Raw genomic sequence first — 6,820 nt, 5'->3', positions numbered from 1 at the left:
CACACTAGTCTGCTGGATGATATGATGAGAGAGAGAGAGAGAGAGAGAGAGAGAGAGAGAGAGAGAGAGAGAGAGAGAGAGAGAGAAAGAGAGAGAGAGAGGGGGGGGGTCCTCATCAGAAACAGGCAGGGGAGTGTTTGAGTAATGTCAGCTGTAGTCAGAAATGAGCTATGTCTGCCTTATGCATCCCAACTACTTGTAGACAGAAAACATTACTGAGCATTTTTTCCAGAGTCAAAAGTATTTTCCTCAAAAAGAATGCATTTTCCTCTATATTAAGTATTTTCTCTATATTGAGTAAATTTGGCTCTATGTTGAGTTTGGACAGCTCTACCTAAAGAGTAACTTTTATCACACACACACACACACACACCTATGGTAGTTCCTTGTTTCCCTGATACCATTTCTTCTTTATATTTTTTCCACAGCTGACGCATGTTTGCTGTTGTGTTTTTTCAGCCATGAAAATGGTCAAGGGTTTTCATCCCTGTATTACTTCAGAATTTTCTTATGAGCATGACCAAAACACATATGAAAGACCTTACTTGTTTGTGTTATTATTGTTAACCTATCCAAAGCAGCACAGGTCAGATTATTAATACTGTGATTGTGTTTTTGATCCTCTCATCAAGAAATATAATTTTATCCAAGATATACTGCCATTCCTCTGTTGACTCTGTTGAGATGATGTATATATACCCTTGTGAATAAATGATAATCATAGGTCATAGTATGATGGCACCATGTCTTATACAACACCCTCTCTCTTCTGGAAAGCTCGACCTTTCTTCAGCAGATATGTTTTGTGGCTACTTGAATATACTGTATCCGTGCTGAAGATAAATAGAGATGATTAGATTTCAGCCCTCCATTTGTCTTCAATTTATTACACAAAAGCACAGCATTTACAGGCTTTGTGCTGCAGCTGCCAGCCGTGAATCACAATACTCTCAACAGCACAGTATTATCTCATGTTGTGTGGTATTGCCCTGTGTTGACTCTCACAGCACTAAAGGGATGAATGATTCCTATCCTTTAAATTACACATCTGCCAGTGTAACACCTTGTGGGTGTGGGTTTTCCTGACTTGGAAGCCACTATTTACTCTTATTTTGAACAAAAAGGAATAAGGAAGTTAAAAATTAAAACATTAGATTAACCTTCAAATAATGAAACCACCTCTGACAACAAAAGGGATGACTGCTTTAAGATGTTTAATATTTATTGAACAGCTAAACCTTTGCATGAACTTGGAAAAGTCAAGGAGGATCATGGGTATGTCCACACCTCCAATCAACCCCCAAATCATCTTTGAACAATTTAAATAAAACAAGCTCAAAAAATTGTATCTGAACCCTCTCATATACTGAACTGTGAGTATGGGCTACTGCAATCTGGTAGGAGATACAGGGTAGTTCTGTGCAGGTATAGCTGGTATAAACATTGATTTATTCCTCAGTCAATTAAACTGATTAATAAAAGTGATTCTGACACTGCATTGCACAACTTTATATGTTGCATTGATTGATATATTGCATTGTTTGTATTTATGAATTTATGTTTAATATCTATGTGTGCAGCATGTGTGTAATGCAGATGTATAGCAATATAAATTGTTGTAAATTGCTCTGGGAAGGCTGTACAAAATAATTAGGGAGTAAAAACCCTAATGTTCCCAGAGAAAACATAAATGTGAGTATGTAATATAAAATTACAACAAAAAAATGAACCCCTTACAAGCAAAACTTACACACAACTACATAAAAAAGTAACTTATTAGTTAATAATAAGTTAATTATTATTAGTATTTGTGTTGTTGCTGTCAAGTTGTCATGATCAAGGTTATTATCGTTAACGGAAACTAAAGAAATGACGAAAGCTAGAATTGAAAAAAATATTTTTGTTAACTGAAATAAATAAAAACTATTATTTAAGAAAAAAGATAACTAACTGAAACTGTATTGTGTACTTACAAAACTAACTAAAACGTACAAAAATTATTGATAAAATTCCCTTTGTTTTCATCTTTGTCAATGTCAGATTGATATGAAATTGATTTATTTCGCTTGAGCAATTTTAGCTGGCAGCACAATATGGCAATTTACAGTCCGTCACTTCTCATGACTTGTCATTTAGAGTCAGCTTCTCATCCCCAATCTACCTGGAAACATGGAGACTACAGTTGGGAGAAAGCAGCAGAGTCCTGTATGGGATTTCTGTGAATACGATGGCAAGGAAGATAAAATATATGAAAAAGCTAATACTAAAACTAAACTAAAACCAAGCAATTACAAAAAATTTAAACTAATAAAAACTAGAAAACCTGCTCCAAAAACTAATTAAAACTAACTGAATTAGAAAAAAAAATCAAAACTAAATAAAACTAAACTATAATGGAAAACCCAAAACTATTATAACCTTGGTTATGATTCACACCAGTGTAACAGGCCACTATAAACGGGGGCATATTCTGGACTGGGTGTATACTTTAGCCTGTTACACTGGGTCAGAGAAACATGCACACAGAATTTCACAACACTTCCACCTGAGGACATGACCTTGAAAACAAGCATGACTGTTTTGATGTTTGTTTGTTTTTGTTTTTTTAATATGATGAACAGATTGGATTGCACTTTTAATTTCGTTGTACTTGTTACAATGATATTCTATTCTATTCTATTCTATTCTATTCTATTCTATTCTATTCTATTCTATTCTATGTTGCTATCAGTGTTCAATTTCAACATTTATATTGTAGCGAGGACTTGCTAGTCTTAGGACTTGATGTTTCAGGGAGTTCTAACTTTTTTATATAATGAAAGTCAAATTAATTGAACATTATGTTACATATGCATTATAATGTTTTGCTCTGTAATAAAGATCAATCTGATTGCACTATGTATGTGAATCCTTACCCATACCACATCACAGATACTAAATTAAGTGGAGACTGTTAATTTGAATTGCTATGATATAGTGTTGTTCAATAGGTATGATGTAAATTAGTGACATTGCTAAATAAATGGCATAATGTATATTCATTCATTCATTTATCTTCTGAACCTGCTTTATCCTCACTATGTTTGCGGGTGGTGAAGCAGAATATTGAGGCAAATATGCGACAATAGTTTAAAAGGGATTAACCAAATTAATCTTCAGAATCAGATGATGCATGGATCCTGATGCTAACTGAATAAACACATGATCGATGCCATGAAGTTAGTTTCAGGTCTTTAAAGTTAAATATCAGAAGACTAAATTAAAGCACTTTCTGTGTTTCCATGTAATTACTCCTGCTCTGTGTGTGGTTGAATTCATGATGTGATGAAATTAAACAAAAGGAGGCAGTCAAGCTTTTTGCAGCAAGGATTCAGTTATTGTCACAACACTAAAATGATTTTGACCAGTATTACCTTATTATTACACCTTATTAAAAGATAAGGTTTGGAACACATGCATGGAACATATGATACATTTAACATTTTAATGTGGTAATTGCCGATTTTGACTATCAAATATACTGATGCAATTTTGATGGTATGTAAGAGCCTATAAAACTGTGGAAACATCATGTAGTTTGGTAATTTATGTCACTATATTATCGCACTGATAATCTTGTCGTTCACAGGCTACCATATTATTTCAAAAATAGTAAGTAGTTTTACCCTGTTAGCTGTGAATGTGTTTTCCCATTATTTTCTAATAATGGGAAATAATGTTCAATTAATTCCATAGGCTTACTTAATTATATTTCTTTATCATCAAACTATAACCTAGTTGATACAAGATTACTGTAACTTGCAATGTTAATTGCTATACCACATTGCTTTTCCAAGGTTTTGGCTGAATTTCCCCAGAATAACAAGCAAATGTGTCTGGAGGGAGGCACGAAAATGCAAATTATATATGTGCCAAACTCATTCTCAGTAATTACATTGGTTTCCTGAAGCTTTCAGGTTTATAAATACAGGGAATATGGTCAATGTGCATGTTTGACAGGATGAGAATGTGATCTAAGAAATAAAAGCTGAAAAAAAATAAATAAATAAATCCTCATAACAAATAAAGCTGCCCCCCTTCTTAGACCCTGTGTTAAAAATTGTACTTGTGTGAGCAAACAACCACCATGTCAACATGCTTCTCATTGCTCTAAAAATAACAATAAATTGAAAAGCAGTGCAAAAGTGTTTTATTCTTCTCCACATTTTTACAGAGCATAACTTTACTTGTGGTGGAATATTTTCATTTTGCAATTAATACTTACTTGTTAAGGGCTGCACAGTTTTATTTTGTATTAACACTGGTGAAGTTCCTGTTGTGTTTTAAGAACATTTGGGTAATGTATTTATGTAGAGCATGATATGACAATTAATATTTTGTAGATGTTTTGGTGAATCAATTCATGTAAAATCAGCCCTCTATCAAGAGAGCTCAAAGCTTATCAACATTATGACCAAACCAGAGCAGACCAAATGAACACTACAGGAGAGTAAAAAACAATGGCCAAATCAACACTCTTAACATATAAAGTCCCAGTGCTGCTTTTGTGACAGTTCCCAAATGAAGTTTTCTCTATTTTTAACCTTTCTTGAGTGATTTATCACCATTTATGCTAATATTATGCTCTGTATTTAGCCTTTTTAAGTGAAAATCAGGTATTTTTCTATATTTAATGCACTGATTATGTAGATGCTCATTAAAGCTCAGTTTAAATTTGGGGTTCTTACATCCAAAACAGAGAAAACTGAAGAAAAAGATTGTTTTTCTGCAAAATATATTGTAAATTGAACATAAAATAAGTGTGTCCATCCACTATCCATGATCAAACTCCATGGGTTTCACTGGTGAATCAACAGACGATAACGGTGTTTCCACGTTCACCACGGAGCCTCTGAATGTCCCAATGGGTGATATCTGATGACCATGAAAAGATGACAAACTGTATTTTCCACCAATTATTTACATGGATTGATAGAATTAGTCTGTCAAATTATTGAACATTTTACATCAGTGAATGATCTTGGTCACGGTGGATGTTTGTGTTGTTATGGATTAAATTCAACTCTGGAAAATTAATGCTTCCGGATTTGCTGTGTATTGTTCTACATCACAGGAAAAATTATGGAACATTTTTCCCAGAGTCAAAAGTATTTTCCTCAAAAATAGTAAATTTGGCTCTATACTGAGTACATTTGGCTCCATATTGAATAAATTTGGCTCTATATTGAGTTTGGAGAGCTCTACCCAAGAAGTAACTTTTACTCTTTTTAGAGAGGGCCCAAATGTTATCTGAGTAAAGTAAAATTTTCTTCAATTTGAGTAGATTTTACTCAAATATGCAAATTATGTGGGGATTATTTTAAAAATGTTAGTTCATTCACAGTTATCCAGGGATGGAAAGGATTCACATTCTTGTATTTGAGGCAGAAAAATGACCCTATAATTAAAAAAATAATAATTTTTTCATGAAATTTCCTTGAGTAAAATTTACTCAAATTGAAGAAAATTTTACTCTAGTCAGATAATATTTGGCCCCTCTCTAATAAGCAGTGTTGGGCAGTAGTGTCGCTACTTGTAGCGAAGCTAGTAACTAACTACAATTCTCAGTAGCTTGGCAGTAACGTCACTATTTCCTGAATCAAGTAACGTTTCAGTAGCTTAACTCTTTTATTGATCAAGTAGCATGGTAACGAGCACAGAAGCTATTTTTATATGGATTAACACAGTGGAGAAGCAGTTTGTAGTCTAGAAATTTCAATTATATAATGCACAACACAAGCACTTAAGACTGTTTGGAATCGGGGCACACACTGTCTGCACATGACTCACTATAAACCAGGCGTTTAACCCAAGTGGGCGTGGTTTACTGGAACGTCATCGTGCACATTCTTGGAGCCGCCGTGCCTGTGCTTGTGGACTGCACAACAGAATCCGGGCAGCGATGGAGCTTTTCCCCACTCCCTTATTTATGTTCCCCTACCTCCTGCCACGTCGTTGCTCTCAGTACCAGTGAGCGGACAGTGCATACAGGATGGAGTGGACCAGGTGTGTCATGTGGGGCTGAGTTTCCATGGAGGAGTTGGAAATGAGACCTGCACCACACACCTGGTACCACCTGGAGCACCTGTCAGATGACAGCGTTCACTTCAATGCAGAGGGAAATGGTGCTCTGCTGAACATCGGATGGTTGTTGGCTGAGGTGTGTGGACGGTGATCACCACAAAGGCTCTTTTCAGAGCCGCCAAACCCACAGTAAAGAGCATTACGGCCGGTTCCCCTCTGTTTCTGTGGTTAATGGCTGTGACACAAGCACTAAAGGAACCAGTTGGTCAGTGGTGTAGTGGTCCCTGGAGAAGTGGGTATACTCTCAATTTGGGCATTTGTTTTTTAAGTAGTCCAGAAAAACCCCTTGTTTTACAAACAGTCCCATGTAAGACTACTATATTTAAATGAAAAATAAAATAAATAATTATAAATAAATAAAATTTAATATAAATAATGTTAGGTTAATGGGTTAATCTAAACTGCCCATAGGTGTGAATGTGAGTGATTGGTTGTTTGTCTCTACATGTCAGCCCTGCGATGAACTGGCATGTCCAGGGTGTACCCCACCTTCACTCATAAGCAGCAGGGATAGGCTCCAACGACCCCCGTGACCCTAGTGAGGATAAAGTGGGTTCAGAAAATGAATGTAAATTGTATGCTTACATTTTATCACTAAAACTATATGACATTCTTAATTTTAGACCAAAACCCATCATGCCTCGCACTTATAAACACAAGACATGCAGGGTTGCAGCATCGACAAATGGGATGTTAA

This window comes from Sphaeramia orbicularis, chromosome 1 (genome assembly GCF_902148855.1).
Source record: "Sphaeramia orbicularis chromosome 1, fSphaOr1.1, whole genome shotgun sequence".
Classification (NCBI taxonomy): domain Eukaryota; kingdom Metazoa; phylum Chordata; class Actinopteri; order Kurtiformes; family Apogonidae; genus Sphaeramia; species Sphaeramia orbicularis.
This window is presented reverse-complemented; position numbering follows the sequence as displayed.